We start from the raw sequence: 21,217 nt of genomic DNA on the forward strand, positions 1-21,217 counted from the left end.
TGTGTCTATAGCCAAGTCCCTCAGTAACATCTGTCTCTTACTGTAAGATTTGTTATGGCATAAATTCAATTAAATCTAAACAATATATGCACTCAAACATGCGATGTGCAAGAGTCTTTGCCTTGGAGACATGTAGGAAGGGGAAGCTGAGTTAGTCTGTATCTTCAAATACACCAACATGTCCTGTGGTACCTTTATAGATTAACAGATATTTTGGAGCATAAGCTTTTGTGGGCAAAGACCTGCTTTGTCATCAACCCAAAATATCTGTTAGTCTATAAGGTGCCACAGGACTTCTTATTGTCTTTGCCTTGGAGAGTTTTTGCACTAGCAGCACCATCTGGCAGATGTGGGCTTGCCAGTAAATGTATCTGGCATTTGTGGCTTTCCCAGAAAGTATAGACTTCTCAGAAAAAAACCCTGACAGTGTTATCTTCAAAGAGATGCAATTATCCAGCATATTGAAATGATATCTGGGGTCTCACACACCCACATATCTATTATAATATGTTAACACAATGCCAGTTGGTAGATACTCATATAGGTACACTTCCTCTCAGGGGTGTCCTCCTTTTTATATGGTAACCCTAACAAAATATATGGTTGTCTTTAGAAACCTCTAAGGTAAACTGCAAATTATTACCTTGGAGTGTCAAATATACTCTTGGAAAACACAATTCTTTTTGGATGCTTTTGAAGCCTTTAACAAAAACAACCTGTGATTAAGGTTAAGAACAGATTTCCCCACTCTGCACCTCCAATTAATTCTATGTATAAATTTTGAAAAAAGGTCATATGAAATATCTATTTTTTTACCAACCTGACACATTTTTTAAAGAGGCGTGCCTACCACATGTCTGTTGAGCAGTGTGCAGATAAATCTGTCTTTTTTTTTTAAAAACCTCCTCGAAATCAGCCAGGAAAGAAGACTTTTCTTCTGATGACCTGGTATCAGTTGCCTCAGAAATAGCACTTTACACTTTAAAAGTAAACATCCCAAATGCAAGCCTGACATTTAAGCATACTAAAAATAAAGCTAGGGGTTCTTAAAAATCTGAGTGATAAAAGGTGGGGAAAAAATTGTTTATAAGAGAGGCCAGGAGCTATAAGAGTCTCTTTTTTTTTTTAAAGCTCTGCATTTCCTACTGAAATACTCGGGAAAAATTGTATCTCATTCCTACTACCAGCTAGAGTAATTGAAAGATGCATCTCATGGTGAAGAAAATATCAGACCGACAAGATGATGTCAAGTTGATTCTGGAGATTAAAAGATCTGGTTTATCTGACTACAAGAAGGCTAAAGTTTGACAGGGTCCTGCAAAGATAGCTGCCATTTTTCAAGCAGAGAGAAGTAGACAAAAAAGGAAAATAAATCTCTCTCTGCGAGGAAAAGCCACATTTGCACTCCAGAAGTCTGGGGGAAGAGGGAGCAGAGGGGTCATCAGACTTCATCACACAGGAGCAATTGAAAAATAGTGAAGAGTTGTTAAACTGAGGCAGCATAAAGATGTTTCTTCCTGGGATGATAAAGATTTGAGTACCAGGGTGTAGCAGCTGTAACATCTCCCATACTCTATTTAATCAGTGCTGAATTAGTCAGGTCTCATTCTCTCACTAATAAGAAGCTTCCTAACTGGGAGTGTGTTTTTATGGAAGCTCTGGTAGAGATGAATGTGCCTACTTCTGTTGTAGGACAAGTTAGCAATACAGAGCTTTTTAGAATGTCTAAAAACATGGGTAAAGCAGTGTTCCCTGTAAACTTAGTGCTTGAGTAGCAATCCAGGAGAGATTCAGATGCTGCCCAGCTGAGTAGCAGAACACCCACAGCCAGCAGCACATTTCTGTTGGTGGTGCACAGCCACACATGTCTTGGTGCACATAATAAAATTTATTCTGCCCATGGGCAGAAAAAAATTAGAGGTGTCACGAATGAGTGCAGGGAAGGGATTAATCTTCTCAGGTAACCTGAATCCCCGGTGAGCCAATGGGAGTGAAGTAGCTTTGTTTAAACTGAGAACAACTGCAGTTCCTGGCACTTGTTTCTCTGCGGCAGGAAGAAAGACCCAGAGGGGAGATGGCTCACGTGCAAATGGAATAAAAGAAAAATATCCTGACCATCACAAAATCAGGTGTAAGTACAAGGGAAATGTATAGTTAGATGTGTGCAAGTTTCTGATTATTTTAAATTTGGATGGACGTTGGCTTGTTACCTTGTTTTGTTGCTGGCTTCTCTGTTTTTTTTGTTTGTTTTTTAATTTTGTATTGTTGTTTGATTTGAGATTTTTTTTCCCTGTAACTTTTAAGCTGACTCCTGGGGAAATATTTTTCTCTGCATCCATGATTTATTTTTCTCTTGTGGTGTTTTGTGAATAAATCATTGTTGTAAGCAGCTGATCTGATTTCTGAGTCCTAAGAAGAGTCTGTGCCTCAGACCAAATGGTCAGCTACTGAATTACAGATTTTTGTGTCCAAGCTCTCTCCTGAAGGCAAGTTTAAGAGCTCGGGGCACCTCCAAAGAAAGATGTCCGAGTGTGTCTTCTTGGGGTAGGGTATTTTTTTTTTCACTCAATGGTGGCAGCAAAACTACCCCGGGACTAGGGAATCTGTTACCCTGGTATGTTTTAAGGAAAAGCCTGTTTACAGGCAAGGTGCTTTTTAAGTCTCTGTGGGGCCCCACTTTCTTCACTCAGGGCTTGTCTACACCACCACCTTCCTTTGAAGGAAGGATGATAATTAGGGCGTTGGGAGTTTATTAATGAAGTGCTGCCATGCATAGGCAGCAGTGCATTAAGAAAATCCCGTCCCATCCCGTACCCCCCATGGCAACTTCGAAATTTTAAAATTTTGAGGAGTAAGGGGACTTCCAAGTTGCCCCAGCACTTCAAAGTACCAGCGGGTGAGCAGCAGATAGACGCGTGCCGGTACTTCGAAGTTTAAAACTTCGAAGTTGCTGCAGGGGGAAATTTGCTTTATGAAGTGCTGCCTATGCACGGCAGCACTTCATTAGTAAACTCCCACACCCTAATTACCCTTCTTCCTTCAAAGGAAGGTGGTAGTGTAGATAAGCCCTCAGTGCGGGGGAGCCCCTAATATGGCGGGAGAAGTGGGATCAATTTCGAACCAGGAACACAGACCTCAGGATTCTAAAAGGACAGTTGTTTTTTCAGTTGTTTTTTTTTTTTTCTTTTGCTGTTTGGAAGTTTTAGATTTTTTTTTTTCCTTTTGCTCCTTTCTATTTTTTTTCTGTGCTGCCTGTGTGGGAACTGGCACAAAGATGTTTCAGCTATAAGTCAGAGAGTCCATGCCAAGCAGTATATTTTTTTTTTCTAGCTTTCCAGGCAGCTGAATAGCTAGGATAAAATTGGGCAGGAAGCAGCCCAGTGCACAATTTGGGGATAAGCACAGTAGCTTAAAAGTAACCCCAGACATGAGCCAAGTGGATCAACTTGAGGTAGTGGCAGGGAGTGAATCTACTACTGTTGCACAAGGGGCCTCAGGATGGGAGACTGACTTCCCAGAAGGCTGGCAGTTCACTAAGGATGAAATGAAGTTCCTCATCCAGATGGAGAAAAAGCATACAGAAGTGTGGAGGGTAAAGCAGAGGTGAAACGCGCAGAAGTGAAGTGAGCAGAAATTGAACTGGAAAAACTTAAGATGCAGAATCCTCCAGGTACGCCATCTGCCCCAACTCCACTCATGGTTCAACACCCTAGAAAACTCCCCATGCACCAGATGGGAGATAATATAGATAAATTCTTTATACATTTTTGAGAGAACCTGTCTAGGGTAGAGTATCCCCCTGAGCAGTACATGTTTGAGATAAGAGCCCAAATCACTGGGCCCTTAAAAGGAGTAGCCACAAAAATGCCTATAGAAAACATGTATGATTATGACCTCTTTAAACAGGAGGCCAAAATTCAAATGGGGCTCAACCCAAATGAGGTTTGTCAGCAGTTCAGAGCTCTGAAGTGGAGAGCAGACCTGCCCTTTGGCCGACATGCCTACGATACCAACGCAACCACAGAGGCCTGGGTAAAAGGAGTCAAGGCTAATGCTTGGGAAGAACTATATTTCCTGATCAAAATGGAACACTTCTTTGAGAGTGTTCCTCCTGAGATCAAAATGTACATCCTAGACAAAGATCCTAAATCCATAGATGAAACAGGAAAGATTGGCACTAACTGGGTGGAAATACAAAATCAAAACAAAGCTCCTAGTAGTTTAGGGAGGCAATCCAGGAACCTACTTCTCAAGGAAGGACCTTATCCACCCCAAGGAGACCACAGCCACTCTCTTGTCCCTCCCTTCCATCCTCCACTCCCCACCTCACACTAATGATTTACCATATGGGCATTATTTTAAATGCAATGAGCCAGGGCATGTGAAGGCCAACTGTCCCAAGAACACCAACAGAGTGAAGTTCATTGCACTGGGGTCACACCCAGAGTCCTCAGGCCCAGATGCCTCACAGATAACCCCAGAGCCAAGGAAAACTGTGAGTGTGAGCAGGAAGAAGTTATTGTGTGGAGAGACACTGGACCACAGTGTCTGTGATCCACCAGTCCTGAGTGGATCCCGAGCTTATTAACTCCCAGGCTCAAGTAACTGTTCAACCCTTCAGAGCAAAATCTTTTGACCTACCTACAGCCAAGTTGCCGGTTAAGTACAAGGGCTGGTCAGGAACTTAGACATTTGCGGTCTGTGATGACTATCCAGTTTCTACATTGCTGGGAGAAGACCTAGCAAACCATGTGAAACAAGCCCAGAGGATGGGCGTGGTCACCAGTCTGTGTGCCCAGACACCCTGGGATCAGAGACGCAGCCAGAGGTGATAGAGGTTTGGGGTCCATCTCCAGCAATAACAGTGAATCCAGTTCCTGAAACCCAGAAGAAACCAAGCCCAGATCCAGAGTCAGTGAACCGCCCAATGCCAGCATTGAAGTTGGCAGTGGAGGGAGCCTACAGCACAGCCTGCAGAGGGAGCCCCACAGGAACATTGAAGGCACTTCAGTGTACCAGTGGAAAGTGGTTCCCAACCAGCCAAGGTACCCATCTCGCCTGCATTGCTTCCAGAGGGCCCAGCTCAAGCTAACAACTCAGTGAGAAGCTGACATCTCTGGCAATGAGAGAGCAGTTCCAGGAAGAAAAGGAAGCTGATGAGAGCCTCAAGGGAGCTTGATGGTGACCTGGAATGGCCCACCACCACTCAGCTCTCTAACTAGACTTGGTTTATGATAGAAAGAGGGCTTCGATACAAGGAGACTCCTTCTGGTGGGCACAAGGATGACTGGCATCTTCAGAGACAGTTGGTAGTTCCAACAAAGTACAGGGAAAAGCTCGTAAGCATAGCCCACGATCACCCTAGTGCTCAGTCTTGTGTGAACAGGACCAAGTACAGACTGGGAAAGTCATTCCACTGGGATGGGATGGGCAAGGATGTGTCAAACTATGTCTGATCTTGTAAGGTGTGCCAGCAGGTGGGGAAGCCCCAAGAGCGGCTCAAGACACCACTCCTCATAATAGAGGTCCCATTTCAGCATGTTCAGCTGTGGGTGTTATGGGTCATTTCTCTAAAAAGACCTCAAGAGGGAAGCAGTTCATACTGACTCTTATGGATTTTGCCAAATGATGGCCTGAAGCAATTGTTCTAGGGAACATTACGACCAAGAACGTGTGCCAGGCACTAACTGATATTTTTGCCAGGGTAGGTTGGCCCTAGAGATCCTCTCAGATTCCAGGACTAATTTCCTAGTCAAAGTTATGAAACTTCTCTGGAAAGCTCATGAGGTCAAACACCTTGTTGCCACTCTCTACCATCAAACATTATGGGCTGGTGGAGTGATTTAATGGAATGTTGCAGGCCATGGCATGAAAATTTGTTATGGAACACTCCAATGATTGGGACTTGGCATTACAACAGCTACTGTTTGCCTACAGAGATGTCCCACATCCCAGCCTGGGATTCTCACAGTTCAAACTTGTGTATGGATGTGAGGTTAAAGGCCCTTTGCAACTGGTAAGGCAACAATGAAAGGGAGCTTACTTTTCCTCCAGGGGCTAACATTTTGGATTTTGTAACCAACCTACAAAATATCCTTAGAGACTCTCTAAAGCTGGATCATGAAAATTTGCACCTGGCTCAACAAAAGCAGAAGGCCTAGTATGATAAGCATGCCAGGGAGCGGCTCTTCAAGGTAGAGAAACAGGTCATGGTCTTGAAGGCACTCCAGATCAACAGGATGGAAGCAGCCTAGGTGTACTTCATCACTTTTCCCTACCCTGATCTTAAGCCTAAGGTATATCTTTATATCTAAGGTACATAAAGCCCATTTATTCCGGAGAAGTCAAGGTCCTTCACTTTACTGCTCAAGAGAGGGAAGTTGCTGAATGGCCAGAAGGAGTCTACTATAATGGGAAAGACAAGGGAGGAGTAGAAGAGGTAACCCTTTCCATGAACCTTAGCAGGGAGAAGAGAAGGCAGATGGTGGAGCTGTGCAGTAGGTACACCCTCAGCCACCCAAGGCTGAACGGAAAGGGTGGTTCACTCAGTTAACACAGTTGATGCTCACCTAGTCTGAGCCCAACGCTACCGAATGGCTCCTGCAGCCAAAGTGGCTATAGAGAAGGAGATCAAGGACATGATGAAGGAGATCAAGGCTGTATGAATTTGATATTCCTCCTTTTGGGCTATGCAGTGCATTGGCAACATTCCAAAGATTTGTAGATGGTCTGCTAGTGGGATTTGGTGAATTTGCTGTAGCCTATCTGCATGATGTGGTTGTAGTCTCTGACTCATGGGCAGAACACCTAGAGCACCTCCAAGCTGTCTTCCAGTGCATAAAGGAAGCAGGACTGACTGTTCAGGTTAAAACATCAATTTGGACTCAATAGAGTGACTTACGTTGGACACCAGGTGGGTCAAAGAACTATCAACCCTCTACAGGCAAAAGTAGGGTTATCCACAATTGGCAGGTACTACAGTCAAAGAAATAGGTCCATCCTAAGAAGAGGGAACACTGGTCTAGAGTCCCCCAGATGGCAAAAAAGAACAGAGGTTGAAAGTATCACCATTCTTTTTAGAATATATTGTCTAAAAGGATGAAGGCCATTTAAAAAACCAAGCTAGATAATGGTGTTAACTAAGTACCTGAACAAAACACGTGGGCTTTATTGATGTACACCTTTAAATTCATATGAAAGTCTTGTTTGGACATGTTGAAATATGTGTGGACATGCCTTCTTCCCTGTTAAAAAAAAAGCTAGGCCATCATGTGGTCATTTTCTGTTAAACCACCTGTATATGAAGGTAAATCTCATCAAAAGATAAGCCTTTACTACATTATTTTAAAAATATACAATAATATCCACAGGTTACAGCATGTAGCAGTTTCAGGTGAAACACATTGTTGTTAGAGTTCTGGTTTTAAAAAAAGGCATGATAGATTTAGGAAAGAAGTTCGTGTCTGGAGAAAATTCATCTGAGTAAAAGAACTAGCCTTGTCCTTGTTTTATAGGGCCAGCCAGTGTAAGATTGTTGATGCATATTAATGATGAGCCCCAGATAGCTAATGGACACAAACCTTTAGGGCAGATCGTTAGAAAAAATATCAGGGAAAAATGTCCTTTGATAAAATACTTGTTAACTGTACGGTGTTCAGGATCACATATAGTCAAACAGGATCCTCCTCCCTTGGTACCTATTGAGTATGTTGTTAGAAATGACATACACTATCATGCTGCTCTCAATCTCCAATTAAAACTGGAAATTTGACTACAGGTGCTGTTACATTCTCCAGCATATAGTCTGAATTATTGAACTGTGCTGTTCCCTCAATTTTCCAGCCTGTGCTGCCTTTTATATTGCCTTGTATTGAGAGCTCTTACACAGCTTCCATCATGTATCTCACTCCCCAGCTATGCTGCAAACCTATTTTGTCCAGCTATGCAAGTTATATTGCAGGTTCATGCCAGCAAATTCACAAACCCAGACTTTTCCCAGAAATGTGTGTCTTTTACTACGCACCACCCTGCTAAACAATACAAGCTAATAGAAAGTCTATCACTTTTTGATAGAAAACAATATGCTCAATTCATTATATCAAATGGCATTTCCCAAACACACTGATTTAGATAAAACAAGTTTATTAACTACAGAAAGATAGATTGTAACTGACTTCTGATAATGAGGCATAAAAGACAGATTTGGTTACAAAGCAAATGAAAGGTAAAATGCAAGCTAATGCCTAACTTAATAAGCTAGATGAATTCAAAGTGACGATTTCTTCCACCACATGCTTTAAGGCTTACTGGCTAGATGCCTTTCAGTCAGGACTCCTCCCTCAATGTTAAGTGCTTTGTCCTTCAGGCAGTGTTGAGATTGTGAGCAGATAGGGAGAGTATTTTGGAGGCATCTCTTCTTCTTTCTTATAGTTCCCTTTTCCTCTGAAACCCACTTTGATCAATAAAAATTAAATCCCATCTTTTTTTTACATAATCACAGTCCTTCAGCATTCCTGGGACACAAATGCAATTTAACAATCATATACCCAAAACAAAGTTAAATGAACCATGTTTATACTGTCCATCTTTACTTCAGTAGTGATATGTTGCTTACTCATGGGGATGAAATATGGTTTGTCATACATTATATTAATGAATTTGTTGCTGCTGTGGCAGGAAACACAGCGCAACAGAGGCATGTGGTAGTCCTCCCATGAAGTGATGCTGCACTATATCCATATTCACATAGAATCAGTAAACATCCCAATAAAAGCTGGGGGACGCGGGGCAATCTCACATTTCTGATCTGGGATCATTCCCAATATTTCAGAGTATTTTTCATCATTTGTTTTTGTTTTTAACCAAACTTTCTGGTGGTCACATCTTAAATTATGGTGACCTATGATTTTGTGGGGTCACGGCTGATGTTCTTTACTAAATGCCGAATATTTAGATAATCAACTTTTATGTGATAGTGCCGGCTTTCTTATTTTGATGCAATCACAAATAGCAGCTTATGAGAAAGCATATTCCAAAAGTGACAATAATGAATTTCTGATTAAGTGATATCTCAATTACCAATCAAATTGAAAAGCTTTGCCAGTTGCATTGCAAAGTAGAAACTAGTATTTTGAGGAGAGATCCCCCCCACCAATGTGCAGCTATGTAAGGTCAAATAAAATCCACTTCAGTTATTTTTCCTTTTATCTGATGCCTGGAACTTGGAGCACTTCAGTCCAGCTGTTACATTTTTCAGGCCATTATCTTCATTTCATCATAAAATACTTGTTTCTCCTTTGTCCTTTCTTCCCTGGAGTATTTTCAGTTCTGCCAACATGGTCCTGATTAGGGATTTTTTTTAATTTTTCAGAGTAAAAAGGTCCTACCGCTTCCTTGTCAGCACACTCTTTTAATGTGTACTCAGTCACTGTCCTAGTGATATGCAGAGATAAATAGTTCATTGATATTGATAAAGTTTTGCTGGTATCACTTTTCAAAAGCTTTTTTCAATTTAGAGACCTTTTCCTGATGTCAGTTCTTCAAAAGCACTGATGGCATCTTCATTTCAAAGCATCCTAATGGACAGCTTTCTACACTCTCAGTAAATTAGCATGGGCAATATCACTTGGCTGTACCTTGCTAGTTCAATGATATCTTCCGTTGTAACTGTCTACTAAGGCCTGCAAAGTATCAAAAGGTGCTTCAGGTGGTAAAATACATCACATCTTTGATTAAGAAATTCAGTTAAACTTCTCCAGCATCCCTGCCTTGATTTCATTGTTAATAACAAAACAGTTGTTTAAACTATTAACTGTATATCCAACTTTTAAAGCTTTAAGAACTCCATTCCTCACTCCACCTGTAATTTGAGGTATGGGGCCTTATCTTAAAAATAGCTTTAAATTCCTTTGTTACCTCTTCACCAGTGGTACCTACAGGGATTTAGACAAAATGTAAATATATTTTACATTAAAATATTTATGATCATTGTGGTTAGAGTAGGGGACCGTGCTGATCACATGTGCCTGCCGTTGTATGTCCATATGAGATATGTCCATTTTATTTCTTTTAAATTTAATTCTCACCAGCTCCCACAATACCTAAGCATCTTGATATGACTTGCTTTCTGCTTAAAGTTTGACCATGTTTTTAGCAGCTTGAAATAAGGGTGCTATACCCTTTCCCACACAAAACTCCCGAACTCCCCAGAACAGTAACATATTTTCTTTAGGAATCCTGCCATTTCTCTGTGATCTTAACATTAAAGCACAAGAAAATAAAAAGAGCAAACAGGCTTGTATTTTGTTTTTGTATCCTATAGAACCAAGGCTCTATATTTTAAATTCTATGCACATCTTTGTATTTTAAATAGTAACAGAGAGAAAGCTGTGCTAGTCTATATACTATCAAAACAAAAAAGCAATCCAGTAGCACTTTAAAGACTAACAGAATAATTTATTAGGTGATGAGCTTTCGTGGGACAGACTGACTTCTTCAGATCATAGCCACACCAGAACAGACTCAGTATTTAAGGCACAGAAAACCTGTTCATGTTTAAAGTGCTTCTGGATTGCTTTTGTATCTTTGTATTTTACACTTATCTCTGACTATGGACCAATCAATATTACTGATATATATACACCTTTTATAAAACATTTTACATAACTCCTTTTTAATCTATTTTGCAAACCCTTCTAAATGCCTGCTGGGCAATTGCAGCCATGTTGTTTCCAATACCTGTCATCAGCCACATTGCAGCTTGACTCTTCTACCTCCTTTATTACTCTGAGATTGTTTGTTTGTTACAATTTCACTGATCAAGATAATCCCTTTCAGTGTGTAGCCTTTAGACATTTTGGATCCATGCTGTCATAGGACTATGCTTTATGAAAATAAGAATAAGTGGAAAATGTTCTATGCAAAATATTTCTTGTATGTTATCATTTGAAAAGAAGTAATTTGCTCTGTGTGTGTGTGTGTGTGTGTGTGTGTGTGTGTGTGTGTGTGTAAAAATGTATGTATGCATGTATTATTCCTGAGTTTGTAGCTAGAAATTGGAGTATTAATTTATGCTATATGAAGGGTACTTCAAAACTTGATGGCTCAATGAGAAAGTCAATGATCTGTAAATGGGTTTATTTTTCCAATAGACCAGCCCATAGGAGGGGCCGAGTGTCCCCATAAGGACATGTATTTAGGTTACCTAATGTTGGGACCCATCTTGGTGCTTGAACTTTTCCACTGAAAGTAAGTTAAGTTTGAAGTGAACACCAAGGATTTCCACCTTGGGCAAAAACTATATAAAGGCAGGAAACCAAAAAATAAGCCCTTTGTCGGACATCAGGACACTCCTGCCTACCACCCAAGATGACTTCTGGAAACTTCTTGAACAGGGGGAAAGATCAAACCCAGAATAGAAGCTTTCCAAGGTGCAGGAAAACAAACTTACAACTGCTGGAGTAGGGTACTGCATGTAACAAGTTTCTTTCTGTTAGGCTTAGCTGGCAGGTTTTGTTTTACTTTGTTTAATAACTTACTTTGCTCTGTGTGAAGAGTCTTAAGTCCTACTTTTTATACTTAATAGAATTCTCTTAGTTTATTAATAAACTCAGTGTAATTAATTGTTACTTGAGAAGGGACAACCTGCTGGGAATCTCGCTCACTCGCTCTAAATGAGAAGGAGGACAGACAAAATGAGCTTGCACTATATGAAACTTTATGCAGAGTAAGAGGGATATATCTGAGGTTCTGGTCCAGCTGAGGCTGTGAGGCTGCATGGTGTGACAAGACCCTTTGAATGAGTCTTCCGTGAGCTGAGCTGATCAGCATCTGTATTATTCTGCATAGGGCTATGACCCCATCACTGTCAGTGCTAGATGAGACCAGAGGATATGGCTCACCACAACAAAGTAAAAGGGACAGCTATGAAGTTAGTCTCAGGGGTATTTCAGCACATCAAGTGAGAGTCTCAAGGGGATCTGCGACACATTGTGTGTATGCCACAATCAGTTTAAAAGAAGTACATCAGCTCTGGTGAACTATTTCTGCCTGTCCCTAAAACATATAATTGTGACGGTGGTGTCTGGATGCATCTATCATACAGGCTTCACAGTATCAAAAGCTGCCCTTTCAAACAATGGCAAACTGTTTTTATGAGAACATCCCTAATCACAGTTGTCAAAGCATCGCCTTTACAGGTCTGCTGGTCAACCTCCCTACTTTTTAAAATCTTGTTTCAAAGAGTTTGTTTCTTGTGAAACAGCATGTGCCTATCCCGTTTATCCTGTCCAAAAGCCAGTTCTCTTTATTCTTTTCTTTCCTTCTGAAGCTGTGTGTCAAAAATGAAGAAAAAAGGCAAATTTTAAATTTTTTTGAAGTAATTTAAAAAATAAAAGTGCAGACATTCATTCTTGCTACCTCAGTTGTCCTCTTGTCTCATTCTGAATCATCACTACCACCCCCACCTCCCCTTCCCTATAAGCAGCAACTGTCTCCATATCAGCTGTCTGTACTCTGCATTATTAACAAACAGATACATTTAACCCCTGATAATTTTATAGCACTTTTCATTTCAGAATGTTCTAAGCTATTTTACTCTGTCATGTGCTTCTGGCTCTGATTGCTTTGCATCAGACAGTCACTGACTGGACAGCCAGACGGTGATCCTGTATGGTCCTGGCTTAGTTATCAGACAGCCCACCTCCAACCACCCGTCCTGCCCCCTCCAATTTTAAGTTCTCATTTATAATAGTTTGTCCCATGCTTGTGAAAGTGTTCAGCTGCTTGCACCATAAAAAAATGTTGCCATGTGCCCATTAATCATTAGTTATTACCTGGCTCCCAGCTTTACTACCACATGGTAATCTCTAAGCGGCCATGTCCATGTATGTATCCTCTTTTTCCACTCCCAGTTATACATATTCAGTGTTTTTTGGAGGGAAAAAGGAAGAAAAAAGAGGAGCTGGTACTCAGCCAGCTCCCCACCTCCACCCCACAGCCAATCCAAAAGCTGGGGCTGCCAAGGTGCCAGTGCTCAGTACTGGCACAGAAAATAGAACTATATATTTGCCCTCTTACATCTTTCAACAGTTTGTTATACAACATTATAGGCCACCATACCCAGCTCTTGAAATTGCCTTCTCTACAGCCAGCAACAAAAATCTCTCTGCACCCTGTCCTTTATATCTCTTACCTCATAACCCAAACATAAGAACTGAAAAGAATTTCAGATTGGAATATAGCATTCAATATTGGTGATGACTCATTTGTGAAGTAAGTGTAAATAAGCTGTCTTTTCTGAAGAGACACGGGCACTCAAAGGCAACTTGGGCTTCTTGGTATTTTGTAAAAAGACATGTTTGAGATCTATAAGTTTGAAACCCCACTTGCAAAGAGTGATGGCCCCATGATTTATGAAAATTGGTTTATGACCATAAATATGCATAACTCTGAGATGCTTAGGTTGCATGATATATTTTGTCCAAACAATCTTAATGTTACAGACTGCTGGATCTGTGTATTCCATTTTGGACCCTGTATTCTCCCCCTTTGTGAAGTTAGAAATGTGAAGTGTAAGTCTGTTTTACAATTTTAAATGTGCAAATGACAGCCAGTATTCATGCCCTGGAACCTTAATGACTGGGTGACCAAGTTAATGATTGTAAACATCCTCGTTCATCCTGTAGATCTAGAAGGTGGTTGATTCTAGGAAGACATGGGACCATACCACTTGGTTCTGAAAGCCATTTTGATCCAGAGTTTTTCCATGGGAAGTGGGGGGAGGGGAGGGAAGGAGGGTTGTGAAACAAAGGTTTCCCACCCTGGGAAACAGACTAAGTAATTGGAAACTATTGGGTTTTTTTGTTTTTGTTTTCAGCCTGCCTTGGAAAGTGCATGACATGCCCTAAGAGAAAAGGAAGGCCTGTGAAAGGCTGTTGACCCAAATCAGAGTAAAAGAACAGCTCTGGCTTGAAGATTTTACCTGACACAAGAAAAGCCATTTAAGGTAATACTCTACGGCTATGTCTACACTACAGCGATTTGTTGACAGAAGATACTGTCAGAATATATCTTCTGACAAAATTTTTGTGGACGGATTGTAGCCGCATACAAAAGCCGATCACTCTGCTGATCTGCTCTGTCGCCAGAGTGTGGTTGGACTGCCCAGCCACTCTCTTGACAGAATGGCCAACTGGCAGCACAGCAGACAGGGCTGCCTTCTGACCCTGAGTGTCCACATGACTTTTTTCAACAGATTTTGTCGAGAAAGGCATTCTGCTTCATATGGAAGAAGCAGAAGGCTGTCAAGAAAAGTGCTGAATTCTATAAACAGTATGTTGACAGAGGACATTTTTGGTGCGGATGAGCAACGGATTTGGTAGACAAAATACCAGTTATGTCAGCAAAATCCTCTAGTGTAGACATAGCCTACGTGTGATAAGTTTCTGAATGAAGTTGGAACTACCTATGCATTTTCTTTTCATTTTAACATACTTTGATCCGTTTTCACTTATAATTACTTAAATACTACTTTTTATGCTCAATAAAAACTTGGGGTCATGATCAAGCCCAGTGTAAATAATAGTTTGCGGGCCACCACTGGGCATATCTCTCTTTCGTTAACAAAGGAAGCTTGCCTGATGAGCTCTCTCTGAGTAAAAATTTTGCACAGAAAAAGATGGATTTATTTGGGGTTTTGGTCCCTTTTGGGGGTTAGTTTCCTAAGTGTTGTGCCCTAGAACTGCATTGTTATACCTGTATCACAGAGCTGGAAGGGGCCTTCAGAGGTCATTGAGTGCAGTCCCCTGCCCTCACAGCAAGACCAATCACCATCCCTGACAGTTTTTTTTTTAAACCTATTTGCCCCAGATCCCTAAATGGCCCCCTCAAGGACTGAGCTCACAAGTCTGGGTTTAGCAGGCCAATGCTCAAACCAGTGAGCTTCATCTCTTTGTCCTTCTCCTCAGTTCTCTTTGCAACTTGTTCTCTAGTGTTTTCAGTTATGTACTACACATCTATGCATTCATATTTGATTTAGCATTATATTAAATTCAACTGTTGCGACCACCTCAACATATGCATTACCATATAATTTTCCATAGCACCAGCTGAGAAATGTAATATCCCCTTCAGCCGCCATAATAGAAAGGAACAATGTTAATTCAAGAAGCAGTATTAAGATAGATTTCGGCTGTACCTCCTCCTCTAACCTAAACTTCATTAAGTAACATTTTGTGATTTCACTGTGCTGTGTAGCCAATTCATTCAAATGAAAATGGAACATTAGAATAATGTCCTAACAAGGGCATTTTAAAAATCATACCTCACATCTGAAAAAGTTGAAGGGATGGGGGAAGAACCCAGAACAAGGGAAACGGAATATGAGAAAAGCAGTTGAAAGACTGAGTTGTTGTCACAGTAATACTTGAAAGAACTAGCTATACTTACTCTATTCTAGGGACACGCAATGTACCATGATGGAGAATCTAAGTTATTCCCCTACCCTCCAATCAAATTAAGTGTATGTTGTGGGTCTTGCTCATGAAGCATCTGATGAAGTGAGTCTGTGCTCACGAAAGCTCATGCTCAAAACTTTTCTGTTAGTCTATAAGGTGCTACAGGACCCTTCGTTGCTGTTACAGATCCAGACTAACACGGCGACCCCTCTGATACTTGGCTCATGAAGCTGTTACTCATACAAAACTCCCAATAAAATAGTATTTGCGTAGGGACTGGAAAACCTATTAAACCCTTTCTTTGCACTAGTGTTCTCTTCAGACGTGAGAGAAAATAAAGCTACCGAGATGCAATATATCAGGTCAAGAATGAAAAAAAAAAAATTCTTCCTTCCATTTTATAATAGAGGAGGAAAAGCACAGACAGAAGTCAATTATACCTAGTTTAAAAATGTTGGGCCTGAGGCTACAATTACACTAGTGAAGTTTCCTGACAAAACCCCAGTTTTACTAACAAAACTGGCAGAACATCCACACACGATGTGTTTTGTCAATAGTTTGTTTTCAAAACTCAGCAGTTTCACTGGCAGCGTTCTACCTCTCAGCCATGAGGCATAAGGCTGCTGTCAACAGATTCTGTCAACAAAAATGCTGTGGGGGTGGGCTTTCTCTCAACAGACAGGGCATCCAGAATAATGGGCAGCCCTGTTTGCTGTGATTCTGGGTGCCTGCTTTGGCGAGGTAGTAGCCGGGCAGTCCGACCACTCTCTCAACAGAGCTGAGCACTTTTCCAATTGGCTTTTGTGTGTGGCTGCACTCTGTTGACAGAAGTTTTTTTGGAGAATCTTTTCCAACAGTGACTTCTGTTCACATATAGCCTGCATGTAAAACTTCGGTATTAACTAGAGAATGGGCACTCTGAGCTCTCTAATCACATTTTTTTAACCCATCTTATTGCTTTTACTTGCAGTTCTTAATGGCTACGTCTACATGTGAAGCCTACATCGAAGTAGCCTATTTTGATGTGGCGACATCGAAATAGGCTATTTCGATGAGTAATGTCTACACGTCCTCCAGGGCCGCCAACGTCGATGTTCAACATCGACGTTGCGCAGCACCACATCGAAATAGGCGCAGCGAGGGAACGTCTACACGCCACAGTAGCACACATCGAAATAAGGGTGCCAGGCACAGCTGCAGACAGGGTCACAGGGCGGACTCAACAGCCAGCTGCTCCCTTAAAGGGCCCCTCCCAGACACACTTGCACTAAACAGCACAAGATACACAGAGCCGACAACGAGTTGCAGACCCTGTGCATGCAGCGTGAATCCCCCGCTGCAGCAGCAGCAGCCAGAAGCCCTGGGCTAAGGGCTGCTGCACACGGTGACCATAGAGCCCCACACGGGCTGGAGAGACAGCGTCTCTCAACCCCACAGCTGATGGCTGCCCTGGAGGACCCCACAATTTCGACGTTGCGGGACGCGGATCGTCTACACGGTCCCTACTTCGACGTTGAACGTCGAAGTAGGGCGCTATTCCGATCCCCTCATGAGGTTAGCGACTTCGACGTCTTGCCGCCTAACGTTGAAGTTAACTTCGAAATAGCGCCTGACGCGTGTAGCTGCGACGGGCGCTATTTCGAAGTTAGTGCCGCTACTTCGAAGTAGCGTGCACGTGTAGACACAGCTAATAAGCGGCAAATGGCAAAACACCACCAATTTCGTTACTAACTATACCCTCCGCACACACAACTCAGCTGAAAGCTTATTATATATACTTTAAAATCAAGTGCTGACATTACCATAGGAACAGGCATAAATAATGACTCCACCAGCACATTAAATAACCACCCTGAAATGTTTACGTGTAGATGTTGAAATAACAGTAATTAAACTAAGATATGAAATTTGATTTTTCTGTGACTTCAAAGCATCACAGCAAATCAAGTTAAGGAGGAAAGCAAAATGTAACAACACCTTTCTGTATGTAATAATTTCGAGTCAACACCATCTTGTTCATCATGATTGCTGTTGAGCGCGCGTGGCTTACCACAGGTTTCAGTCTCATGAGACACCCAGTTCTACACAGGGTATAGGAACAATGAAGTTTGTAGAAACCCATGCCAGTGGACCTTCAAAACAAACAAGAAGCAATTTCTTATACACATTTTCCACGCATTTTGTAATAGTGATCCCTATTTGGTCTACCTGTATCTGAAGACAACTGCTGTGATGTTCGTTTTTTCCTTTCTCACTCTGACCATACAGGACCAGTACCAACTTCCTTGCTACAGAAATTGTAGCTTCACTGTCACTCTCTCCTACTTTAGGAAGATCTCTGAAGCAGCAAGTTTTTTTTTTTTTATATTAATAATTATGGACTTCCTTTCCCATGCCCAATCTATCCTGAAAATGGGTGTACATCAGGCAGCAGAGTACAGAAATTAGGAGGGACCACATCACAACTTGCACAGCCAGCTGTGAGGTTGTGTTGGTAATGCAGCCCATTGAAATCCACATTACCTGTGTGTTCTATTTTTGGAAAGTAATGAACAACGCAAACACACCTCTGTTAAAAGACCCAAAAACCACATTGGCATAGACAGCACTCAGAAGCATCCTTGTGTCTGCTTTCCCTAGAGTACTGTACACATTTTGGGCTTTGCTTCTATTGGTGATAGATCTTGCTGGTCCACAGCTGCAAAAGCCTGTTTGGGCAGTGAAATCCTACATTTTGTGGGAGTCATATATTCACAGGACAATTTTACAAGTTTCTGTGTTTTGGATGCCAAATTTAGAAGCTTTTTCTGTGGATGCACAGGGCATCTGGTGTTTTGTGATTCTAACCTTAGACTCTATACAGTTCTGTCTTTCTGCAGCCAGTTCACTCGTCAATTAATCAAATGGGTCGAATTTGTCTTCTGCCATCATTTGCACACCAGCCATGACATCTCTGATCCATTTTAGTTAGTTGCATGATCTTAGCTCATGTATTCCTTCAGCTTGATATCCCAGATATTGTCCTAGCAAGTTGGCTTTCTTTGTTCTTCTCATTGTTGCATTAGAATGGAGAGGGACATAGGACCTGTGCCTGCTGGGCAGCTCAGAACAATTGCCATTAAAACATCTCTACATAGCTAAGTTTCTGGCATGATAGTAGTGATTATTCCTCCCTGACTAGGCTTAAGTGTGATCTTCTTGGCCACGCCAACAGATGTTTTGATGACATACAGTATCTCTTAACTGAGCTTAAGAAACTACTTGTCTCATCAGAAGTACACCTCTCATATCTCCCTATTTGTTCTTCACCAACATTTGCTATTTTCAGTAGATACTCATGATCATGTGATATGACATGTAGTTCTCTAGATATGTTAGTATCCATTTCTGGATGCGACTCAGGATCAAATGGCTTTATTGTATAGTTAATGATCTAATTGGCAAGAGCCATGCTTTTCATCTCTCTGGAGAAGCAGTGGACTTGTTTGAGGCAAGTCTCCGTTACTGCTTGCTAGGCCAGTTTGTTCCCTCACCGCTTTTGCATATTCATAATATGAAACTATGTACAGTATTATCACAAAAACTAATATTGACCTATGCATAAGTGTCACAGAATTTTAAAAAAACCTAGCTTCTGTAATATTTCAAAGGTTAGTATAGCATTCATAGACATTAAAACCTTCTACCAGACAGACTGGATTGCATGTACAAAAGCTTACAAATGGAGATGCAATACCTTAGGAATTCCCATACACATTAACATGTTGAAATTAAACAGTAGAAACCTGTAGTCAGTGATGTTGCAGCACTTCTGGAACTCTGCAAAAGAAAACAAAAAACAAAACAACAAAAACAACAAAAAAGCCAAACACACCACCCACGTGCTTCACGATGGGTACTTTGTTTTACCTTACCTATGGGCTTATGGCATCATACCCCATCTAAACCTACATAAAATAATCTTTCAAAAGGGGGGTGTATGTAAATAAAGGCTGGGTACTTTGAACTAAAAAAAATTTCCTTTTTTGAAAAACTGCTGTATTCCTATAGGTTTTGTTGCCTTCAGAAAACAAAGGGGTGGGTGGTATCTTTTGTCTCTGCTAAAAATAAAACAGAACATTCAAGTGCGTAAACAATAGTACATTGTCTTCGGTTGCAAAGGTTATGCATGAAAATCCAGTTTTTCCAAGAAAAATCCATTGCATCCTTTACTCTTATTTCAATATATAAATGAGTTAATTTATTGAAGAAATGGAACTGAAAAACAATGAGATCTAAAGAACTCTGAGTACTATCCAAACTTCAGCTAGGCCAATGTAAATTTAGATTTATTCTTTCATGCAGTTTTACACTGATGTAAGTGATATCAGAGCTTAACCCATCTTCAATTAAACATCTATGTTCATTTCCAAACTCATACTCGCGGCTCGACTACACGGGGCCCTTTTCGAAAAACCCCCGCAAACTTCGAAATCCCCTTATTTCTATCAGACTTTGCTGATAGGAATAAGGGGATTTTGACGTCTGCGGGGTTCTTTCAAAAGGGACTCCATGCAGACGAGCTGATTTGGCCATTAGCATGGTCCTTTTGAAATTCTGGCCAAGTGTAGACACGGCCCAGGTGGTAAAGTCAGTGCTAGTTCTTCTCATCCTGTTCTGTACGAGCACAGTTTCTGTTCCAAACACAATAGCACTAGTATTATTATTAATAATTAACTTGTTAAATCAGGGAATAAGTTATTTATGGAGAAAAAGCATACTTGTGTCGCAGAAGGTGCAATATATAGAGACATTATTCTTTCATGTAAAAACATCCAGATACAAATCATACGAAGATGGCTTTTCTCCTAATTAATGTAATTTTTTTTCTAAAGTGCTTTTATTGCCTTTATACAGTAAACTCTTTCATATCTGGGATTCTGTGATCTGGAACTCTCAAATAACTGACATTTTAACCTTAAGTAAATTAACTATGTTCTCTGTAAGTACAGCATAGTGAAAGCAAATACAGTATAAGTTTATAGTGTACAATACTACTGTTGTTGGTAAATAAAGTACTCGGCATGCATTTTTGTTTTTTTCTTAGGGTCCTGGTCCCAGGGCTACTGCGTATGAAAGAGTTTACTGTATATTTATGTTTTCTGATTCGAGACACTCCACAAGTCCAATATGCTGACATGTAAACTAAAATGTTCATTGTAAACCTGTATTTATTTCAATAAAAAGGGAAAAAATTTAAAAATTGAAATAGTTAGTACAACACAATTGGAGATTTAATTTTAACAGATATTCCCAGGAAAATATTGTGCATGTGCATGTGTACTTTATACATATTAATGCTCTACATGTGTCATTTGTCTTATCGGCTGGAGCATAGGCCCAGAGCATAGAGCCCTTCTCAAATTGCAGAGCCAGGCCCTCCCCGCAGGAGCATGGGGGCTGGAACGCGGAGCATCCCACCCCAGTCAACACTTTGTGTGGAAAAAAACATTTCAGATGCCAGGAAGAAATGGTCCTTTATACTCTTAAATTAATCCCTGATAAAACGTGCTGGGATCACAAGATGGCTACTCTGCCAATTGTAAATAGGACTGTTAGAGACTTTAAAAAGAATCATTAGCACTCACACTGTACATAGAGCTCAAAAGGTCTAATTTTGGCACTCCACTTCGGAAAGGTTGCTGACCCTGGGTTAGAATACAAAATATAGATGGGGATCACATCTCTCACTCTACCTCCTCACTACCCCATAACAGCAAGAT

This window comes from Carettochelys insculpta, chromosome 2 (genome assembly GCF_033958435.1).
Source record: "Carettochelys insculpta isolate YL-2023 chromosome 2, ASM3395843v1, whole genome shotgun sequence".
NCBI lineage: Eukaryota > Metazoa > Chordata > Testudines > Carettochelyidae > Carettochelys > Carettochelys insculpta.